The sequence below is a fragment of the Hordeum vulgare genome, chromosome 2H (assembly GCF_904849725.1).
Source record: "Hordeum vulgare subsp. vulgare chromosome 2H, MorexV3_pseudomolecules_assembly, whole genome shotgun sequence".
NCBI lineage: Eukaryota > Viridiplantae > Streptophyta > Magnoliopsida > Poales > Poaceae > Hordeum > Hordeum vulgare.
The window spans coordinates 245,656,304-245,666,583 of record NC_058519.1 but is presented as its reverse complement, the minus strand read 5'-3'; the positions used below and the strand labels follow the sequence as shown (position 1 = coordinate 245,666,583).

Here is a 10,280-nt window from a genome sequence, read left to right as displayed (position 1 = left end):
TATCCATTCCATCTCATGTAGACTACACGTCCATCCGGATCCGGTCCTTCCCTGCTGCTTCATCAATTTCTGCAGTCACATGCAAAATCACTTATCTTTGCAGAAAAAACCTAAAAACATATCACATGTGAATTTCTACACCTTCAGTAATTATTACCTTGTATCAAGATCGTAGGGACAGTAGCCATACTTCAGAATTATCATAGAGCATTATCAGCAACAAGTAACAACAAGAGTCAAAAGAGAGAACCTTGCACTGTTTGACCAGTATTTCTTTGTATACCTTAGCCATGGCGCCTTGTCTTGCCAAAAAAAGAAGATAGATGCGGCTGCACTGCATTTTAGGAGTTCAGGAACCTACCACATGCTTTAGCAGCATACACATTTGTTTCTCGAGGAATTAGTATGTATCCATAGGTATACATAAATCTAGAGAGATTTTCTGTTGAGATCTGAGTATCTGATCAGTGTGCATGATTCTTACAAATCTGGTGCTCCACATTGACCAGTACTATGACTCAACTAAGCACAACACATTAGAGCATCTACAGCTGGAGGGAGCAAATCCATTGATTGAATCTTGACCGCATCTCAAATACAAACAAGATAAATAAGCATCAGATGCCTAACTAGAAATGACTAGAAAGTAGTACCAAAAGGGTTTGGGATGCAGTATGACGCACCTGAGGGCGGCCTCCTCCCTGGCGTGGATGGCGGCGAGGTCGAGCACACAACCAGCCGGGTCGAGCGGGTCGTCGTACTTGCCGACGACGGAGAACTCCTGGATGTAGTTGGCCTTGAGCACCCTCACGTTCCGCCGCTTACCCCTCTCCGCCCTGCCCACGTCCTCTTGTGATCTACGCTGTCATGGAAACAAAGGAACCAGGCAGTACACATAAATAGAGCAGGAGGCAGAAGTAAACGGCATAGAGATGGGGGCGGGGAGCAAAGGTTGGATTTGGGAAGGATATGGATGACGAGGAGGTTGCTCGGGCGGTCGAACGAGAGATCTAGCCCTCGAACTCCTCCCCGAGGGTGGTCTTTGCGGAGATCACCACGCCGACCGCGAATTCCTCGCCGCCGACCTCCATGGCGCCGCCGGCGGCGGTGGGTGGGAGGAGGTGGCCGCGGTGAGGTGCGTGAGGGCGAAGCGGAGCACGCACGGTCTGGGTGGGTTGGTGACTCTACTGAGAAGACCCAAAGCCGCCGCCGCCGAGCAGTGCAGGTTAGCAACGGCGCACCCGAGCGGTGCGCCATTAGATTTTTTTTTGATAGCAATGGCGCATCCCCATGCGGTGCGCCATTAGTAGTCTTTTTTATATAGTAATGGCGCATCCCAGAGAGGTGCGCCATTAGTAATCTTTCTTTTATAGCAATGGCACATCCCAGAGAGGTGCGCCATTAGTAATATATTTTTTTGGATAGCAATGGCGTTCAGGGGGAGGGAGGGGTGGGTGGTGCATTCGGCCGATTCCGTTTGGGGGATCCAAGCGAGGAGACAGGGGAGGGTGCGGGGGGTCGGCGGCGGCGGTGGAGTGGGGCAGGGTGCGGGGGGTCATCGGCGGCGGTGGAGCGGCCCGGGGAGGGTGCGGGGGGTCGTCGGCGGCGGTGGAGCGGGGGAGGGTGCGGGGGGTCGGCGTCGGCGGTGGAGCGGGGGAGGATGCGGGGGGTCGTTAGCTGCAGTCGAGCGGGCCGGGGAGGGTGCGGGGGGTCGTCGGCGGCGGTGGAGCGGGGGAGGGTGCGGTGGGTGCTCGGCGACGGTGGAGCGGGGGAGGGTGTGGGGGGTCGTCGGCGACGGTGGACCGGGGGAGGGTGCGGGGGGTGCTCGGCGGCTAGGGGGATCTGCCGAGGAGGGATAGCGATCGAGATGGGGGGATCGAGATCGAGTGTCCTCATGAATATTCAATATTTTTTCATATTGAATATGAAAAAATATCATCAAATTTGAAAAAAATATTCATGAATTCAAAAAGTGCCCATGAAATTTAAAAAATGAGTATGGTAGGTGGTTGTCCAAAATATCTAGCTGGTCCCAGGTTACTAATGGCGCACCACCTACAAATGCGCCATTAGTAACCCTGGTTACTAATGGCGCACCAGCTGGTGGTGCGCCATTAGTAGTTTTGCAAAAAAATAGTAGTGGCGCACCACCTACAAATGCGCCATTAGTAACCCTTGTTACTAATGGCGCACCAGCTAGTGGTGCGCCATTAGTAGTTTTGCAAAAAATATATATAGTAGTGGCGCACTGGATGAGTGGTGCGCCATTACTAGTTAAACTAGTAATGGCGCACTCTGCCCCGGTGCGCCATTAGTACTTTTGCAAAAAAAATATAGTAGTGGCGCACCAAGTGTGTGGTGCACCATTAGTGTCCATCACACTAATGGCACACCTGCACATGGTGCGCCAATGCTATATACTAGTGGCGCACTACTTGTCTGGTGCGCCATTAGTGTCTATATCATCTATAGCCCTTTTCCTAGTAGTGGTGGAAACTTTGTTTAACACTGGTTCTAGATAACTTGAAGTTAGCTTAACTAAAATATGCCAACTGAGTGCGTAACCGTGACTGTCTCTTTTGTGAGTTCCTTCTCCGATCGAGGACACGGTGGGGTTATGTTTGACGTAAGTAGGTGTTCAGGATCATTCATTTGATCATCGGTAGTTCACGTCCGCTATGCGTAGATCTTCCCCCTCTTATTCTTGTACTCGTAAGTTAGCCACTAAATATATGCTTAGTCGCTTGCTGCAGCCTCACCACTTATCCCTATCTCATCTATTAAGCTTTGCTAGTGTTGATACCTTTGGGAATGAGATAGCTGAGTCCCCTGTGGCTCACAGATTACTACAAGACCAGTTGCAGGTACAGGTAAAGGTGACTTGACGCGAGCACGTTGATTGTTCATTTGGAGTTGCTTCTTCTTCTTCTCCTTCATCGATCTAGGATGGGTTCCAGGGCGGCAGCCTGGGATAGCAAGGATGGACGTCGTTCTTCTTTTCTCGTATGTTTTCGTCCGTAGTCGGACCCTGCTCTTCTTCTTGATATTTATGTATTGTACTGATGTGACTCTGATGTAGCTTGTGGCGAGTGTAAGCCAATTTTATATAACTCTTCCTTTCAGTACAAGTACTTCTAACAATATCCATTCTTGTGAAACGACAAGATGCGCTTCTATCCCTGACGAGGCCCTCGTGCCAAATTAAGGATAGGGTCGCACCTTGGGCGTTACATAGGAAGCGAGCATATATCTAAGGAAACGTGATTCTAAGCATAACAAAGCTAGATACGGTATCAAGGTCATGGTCATGTTGCGTGTGAATTATTTAGCTTGGAACTGCTCTTGATCTTCCTGCACGTACTCTCCAGAATCCACGTACTCGCTCTCCGGTCCCGATGCTACCCAAGATAAAATAACAGCCAATGAACACCAACACAACATAATGCAACAAACAATATGATACATGAGTTAAGAAGGAAGCATGCATCACTATTCTAGTCACTTTCATATGCATTAGTTGAGTTAATAGAATTCTGGACAGAACTTCATGTTAAGTTATCTTGACATGCATGAAGATGGCATGAACATGTGCATCACGAGGAAACGAAGCAAAAACATATAAAGATCGTAGAGAACGGAGCTACGGATCAACCGGAAACTACAAAACAAGATATGGAGTCCTACGGTTCAAATCAACCACAAGCACACTCCAATGGCACTCCTCTGGTGTTACCAGGTTGCCACATGATCAAACCAATCAAATACCAGTGGGGTGGTGCACGGAAACACACCACAACATCAACAATGCCCGCACAAGCTTCAAAACAACTAAAACATGCATCCTGTTTTTAACAACATCATAGCAGTTTGTCCACAACATTTAAAGTACCTACAGCCACCCAAATGAGCCAAACAAGATATGAGGCAAAATCCATTCAAAAGCTATACAACCCTGTGCAAGAATTTAATACAAAGGAGTCACACATGAGCAGATCTACATGCACTAACTTGGACAAAAATTACAGATTCTGGGACTTAGTTAAAATCTCATATTTTCACCAGCTGCTTATGCTCCGAAGCATTTTAGCAGCCTCCAAAATGATATCTACAGGAAGTGAATGAGCATGAAATTTAACAGGGAGCTAGAAAAACAGAGAAGATCACAAACTTTAGTTTGTTGCATGGGATGTTTCCCAACACATGAGCTTTTGCAACCAAAACAACAAGGGAAGAAAATTACATCAGATTCTCAGACTTGGTGAAAATCACAGATTTTCACAAAGCTGTCAGTTTCAGCCAAGTGTCAACTTTGACAAGACACAAAAGGTATATAGAAATTCCTATGAACAAATCAAATGCCCCATGTTGTAGAGGGGTTCACCCACTACTTCCATATCAAGGATTCATCCTCACAGGGTCAAAGCACTTCTTAATACAAAGCTCTAAACATGGCATCATGACAGAAAAATGATAGTTCATGAAGTTGCTCTAAAGTGAAATATGATTCCACCAATGGATTCCTGGGGTGATTCTACCCTAAAGCATATATAATACATGTGTACTTGCATGTAACATGTAGGCACAAAGCTAGATCGAAAAACAACCTAGAATCCTATATGATCATATAAGACATTATCACATGTGAAAAAAACATATGTAGCAACACCTACACATGCACACACACAAGCCCATACACAACCACATCACACCATAGTGGCAAGCATGAGCGGTTATCCCTCATGCACAAGTGCATATGTGCACTCATGCCCACACACACACATGCATGAACACATACACACAAATATATGTGCTCACACACACACACTACAAGAGGTGCATCAAGAGGGGGCTGCCCTCTTGCAAATTAGCATGTGCTACCACATGCACACACACACACTCACATATGTGCACATCTCCCTCATGTGCACACACACACATCCACACACATACACACATTCATGAGGACATATGCATACAAGTGCATACACACACTACATGCACACATACAAACACACATCCATGCATATGAGCTAGGCTTTGAAAGGATTAAAACCCACTGGTTTTCATAAAAGGACCAAGGCATACTTGCTGCCCAAGGAAAGTAATAGTAAAAGAAGTGAACAAGGGCAAAAAAAATAAAAGGGGGTACCCTCGATTCGAACCCAGGTCCCCTGGTAGCACCACATCACACCATACCACTACGCTAGCACACGACTCTCGATAGATAAGGGGAAAGATCGCAGGTGAGCTAGCTCTGCCGAGTACCACTACCAGCGAAATAGAAAAATAAAAGGGCCCGACGGGGATTCGAACCCGCGTCGCGCCGTTCTGCGCGCAAGGGCCAAGCCAGTTGAGCTGGCGCGTGCTACTATCCCAGAGGGGGAGCTCTAACCAGGTAAGCTAGGAAAAGGGGCAGCCTTGCTATTCTTTTGAAGAGAGGCGTCGGCGACGAGCTCACCGGAGCAGGTCGTCCTACACACACACACACTAGCTGCGGAACTACCTCGGCTACACTACGACTATGAGAGGGATGCGTCGGCCACGAACATAGGGAGTACGTCCATGCCACAAGCAACAGCCAGTAATAGCACAACCTGCCGGTACAACTCTGGCAGGCCTCGAGCAGAGGGCTCGGGCGCGTCTAACGGAGATGGAAGAGGACGAGAGCAAGGGCCCCGCTACCTAGCGTTGAGAGGAGAGGAGCTCGCCGTGGAGGAAGAAACGCCGACGACGAGGTGTTGGAGAAGGGTCGCCGTAGTGCAAGAAGAGGGGGACGTCGACGTCGTTGATGTAGTCGCTCCCGTCGCTGGATCTTGTCGGGAATGGAACCCCCTGTTCCACCGCGTGCTCCTGATCCAGTCGGGGAAGGCGACGGAGCACTGATCTGTCGGCGACGAGCTCACCAGGAGCATGCCATGGTGGTGGCTCTGCTCGGGAATGCCCCCGACGGTGCCAGAGAGGAGAGGAGGGGGGAAACGGAGGCCTAGGGTTGTGGGGAGGGAGCCTGGTCGCTTAAATAACCTCGGGAGGCATGCTTGGAGCCGCAAGATCATGGGGGAGGAAGATCCGTGGCTGGCCTTCGGTCGTACACAGTCACGTCGAGAGGAGGAAGGAGACGGACGTCTTGTGGGCTGCGCGCGCGAGGAAGCCAGCCCACACGACCATTCGGTTTAAATCAAAAAGGGTGTTGCATTTTTAAAATAGCACCTGCAAATAAAAATGCACACAGCCACACATGGGTTTGAAGAAAAAAAATAAAAATGCCTAGGGCATATGGGAATTATGCCCTATTAAAATAAAATATAAAACTGATTTTTGGAGTATTTAAATTAAATCCCAAAACAGAATTAATATACTGTTTTGTTAATAAAACCCAATGTGGTTTAAGTTTTAAAATCCCAACCACAATACCCCTCAATCACAAGGTAAAACTACAAAATGAACAACATTTTGAAAACAGGTTTGAGCAAGTTAAACATGGGCCCAAATAAATAAGGAAGAAGGGGTTTTTGAAACCTAGTTTGAAAACAATCATAGGTTGAAACCAAAGTTTTGCAATAACCACCTCATCACACACTCATAGCACACTTGCACTCATCATGGATCAAACAACAACACAACACAAAGAAATGACATGAATGCAACGAATGGCATGATGCAAAGGTGAAGAGATGAAATGACCACATGAAATGATAACTCCATAGCATTGACATCATGATCGAAATAGGAAAGGTTTCCAAATATGGCAAGGGTTACATCTGGGGCATTACAAACCCTCCCACACTACAAAAAGATCTCGACCCGAGATCTAAGACTGAAAGAACTCTAGAAATTCGGAACGGAGGTGATCCTCGCGCTCCCAAGTGGCCTCTTTATTGGAATGATATGACCAGCGCACCTTGAGAAACTTGATTGACTTATAGCGGGTCTTGCGCTCAGTCGTCTTAAGAACTGCAATTGGATGCTCACGATAGGATAGGTCGGGTTGAAGGTCAATATCCTGAAGAACAACTGTACGCTCGAGAGTTTTCAAGCATCTCCGTACTGAGATACATGGAACACGTTATGCACATTTGCAAAGTTTGAAGGGAGCTCAAGTTGACAAGCAAGGTCGCCTCTCTTGCCAACAATTCTGAAAGGGCCAACAAAACGAGGAGCAAGCTTGCCTTTGATTCCAAAATGTTGAGTGCCCTTCATAGGAGACACTTTGAGATAGACGATGTCATCGACCTCATAAGACATGTCACGATGCTTGCTATCATAGTAGCTCTTCTGACGGGACTGCGCTGCTCTTAGATTATCCCGAATGACACAACACATCTCTTCTGCTTCTTCGATCAAGTCATTCCCAAGAATTTGACGCTCACTAATCTCTGACCAGTTGAGCGGGGTACGGCACTTCCTGCCATAGAGAATCTCAAACGGAGCTTTGCCTGAACTTGCGTGATAGCTTCTGTTATAAGAAAACTCACCAAAAGGTAGGCAGTCTTCCCATTTCATGCCAAAGGAAATGACACAGGCTCTTAGCATATCCTCGAGGACCTGATTGACTCTCTCAACTTGCCCACTAGTCCGAGGATGAAAGGCTGTGCTGAATCGAATCTTAGTACCCATCACAGACTGAAATAAGTCCCAGAACATGGAAGTGAAGATGCTTCCGCGATCCGAAGAAATCAGCATTTGAACGGCATGCAAAGAGACTATCCTCGAAGTGTAAAACTCTGCAAGCTGAACTGCCGAGATAGACTTCTTGACTGGAAGGAAATGAGCCACTTTGCTCAACTTGTCGATGACGATGAAGATGGCATCGTTACCCTTCTTGGACTTCGGAAACCCGGTGACGAAATCCATCTCAATATGGTCGAACTTCCACTCGGGAATGGGCAATGAATGCAAAAGACCTGCTGGACGTTGATGCTCTCCTTTCACCCTTCGACATACATCACATTCATTTACGAACTGAGCAATTTCACGCTTCATGCGAGTCCACCAGAAGTTCTGTTTCAAATCCTGATACATCTTCGAACTTCCTGTATGTATGGAGAGAAGAGAGTTATGGGCTTCTTCCATGATAACCTTTTTGAGATCCCCTTTCGGAACGACAAGACGCTCCTCAAACAATAACGTATCTCTGGCATAAACACTGAAGCACTTATACTTGGGAACTCCCTTTGCCAAGCCAATCTTAACTTTCTTCACCACCGCATCAAGAAGTTGAGCTTGTCGGACCTAGTCTTCCAAGGTAGGTGAGATCTGAAGATTAGAAAAAAATCCCTGAGGTACTAACAGAAGGTTGAGCTTTCTGAAAGATTCACAAAGGTCAGGCTGGAGAGGGTTTATAATGAGATTGTTGCAGTAAGTCTTCCTGCTCAAAGCATCTGCCATGACATTAGCTTTGCCTAGAGTGTACTCAATGCTCGGATTAAAATCTTGGAGCATTTCCACCCAACGAGTTTGTCAAAGATTGAGGTTAGGCTGGGTGAAGATGTACTTTAGACTCTTGTGATCGGTGAACACTTCAACCTTTCTTTCCAACAATAGGTGTCTCCAAGTCATCAGAGCATGTACCACTGCCGCCCACTCAAGATCATGAGTGGGGTAATTCTTCTCACTTGGCTTCAACTACCTCGAGGTATAAGCTACCACTTTCTTATCTTGCATCAACACTGCACCAAGACCTTGAAGAGAGGCGTCACAGAACACTTGATAAGGTTTGGAGTCATCAGGAGGAACCAAGACCGGAGTAGAAGTGAGCTTCTCTTTGAGTGGGTCGAAAGCCAACTGACACTCTGGAGACCAAACATACTTCACACCCTTCTGAAGAAGACTTGAGAGAGGCTTAGCAATCTTGGAGAAATTCTCAATGAACCTTCTACAATAGCTTGCAAGCCCGAGAAAGCTTCGAAGCTGCTTCACATTTTGCGGAGGCTCCCAGTCAACAATGGCCTGCACCTTCGACGGATCAACTTTGATCCCCTCGGCAGAGATGATGTGCCCAACATAGACAACTTCCTTCAACCAGAACTCACATTTGGAAAACTTAGCAAAGAACTTATGCTCTCTTAGATTATCAAGCATAAGTTTGAGATGTTCTTCATGCTCTTCCTCAGTTTCCGAAAAGACCAGAATATCATCAAGATACAACAAGACGAATTTATTCTTGAATGGGGAGATGATATAATTCATCATTCGACACAAGGTCGGTGGAGCATTGGCCAGACCGAAATACATCAGTGTACACTCATACGAGCAAAAGCTTGTTTTGAAAGCAGTCTTTGGAATGTCCTCTTCGCGAATGCGAATCTGATGATAACCCATCCTGATCTTAGCCCCTTTCAGTTGCTCGAACAACTCATTGATGTTAGGAAGTGGATACTTGTTTTTAATCGTCTTCTTATTCAATGCGCGGTAATAGACACAGAGTCTTTCTGTACCATCCTTCCTCTTGACGAAAAGAACTCCACAGCCCCAAGGAGATGAGCTTGGTCTGATCAGACCCAGACGCTCCTGCTCATCAAGTTGTTTCTTCAGCTCCTTCAACTCTTCTGGACCCAGTTTGTATGGCCATTTGCACACAAGCTCAGTACGTGGTTCAAGCTCAATTACGAACTGAACTGCTCGGTGCAGAGGCATTCCTGACAGTTCTTCCAGAAAAACATCTTCATATTCGCAGACCACTGGGACTTGCGAAATTGGAGAGATCTCACCCTTCTCATTCAACGAAAACAGACGGACCGTGTCATCCCGCGCTGCGAAGATAATCACGTCCTCCGAAAAATGAGTTAGCTTCACTTCTTTAGCTTCAGAATCAATAGACGCCTTGTGTTGGGGAACGTCGCATGGGAAGCAAAAAATTTCCTACGCGCACGAAGACCTATCATGGTAATGTCCATCTACGAGAGGGCATGTGTGATCTACGTACCCTTGTAGACCGCACAGCAGAAGCGTTAAGAAATGCGGTTGATGTAGTGGAACGTCCTCACGTCCCTCGATCCGCCCCGCGAACCGTCCCGCGAGCAGTCCCACGATCTAGTGTCGAACGGACGGCACCTCCGCGTTCAGCACACGTACAGCTCGACGATGATCTCGGCGTTCTTGATCCAGCAAGAGAGACGGAGAGGTAGAAGAGTTCTTCGGCAGCGTGACGGCCCTCCGGAGGTTGGTGATGATCTCGTCTCAGCAGAGCTCCGCCCGAGCTCCGCAGAAACGCGATCTAGAGGTAAAACTGTGGAGATATGTGGTCGGGCTGCCGTGGCAAAGTTGTCTCAAATCAGCCCTAA

General features: G+C 47.3%; 1 long non-coding RNA gene across 1 annotated transcript; it reads right to left on the bottom strand.

The window, feature by feature from the left end:
- Nucleotides 1–368: 368 nt before the first annotated feature.
- Nucleotides 369–1,163, bottom strand: LOC123425996. The gene is made up of 2 exons (XR_006621979.1): nt 684–1,163; nt 369–579 (listed from the first exon to the last, which is right to left on the bottom strand). It is a non-coding gene; the product is annotated as an uncharacterized LOC123425996 (long non-coding RNA).
- Nucleotides 1,164–10,280: the final 9,117 nt, after the last annotated feature.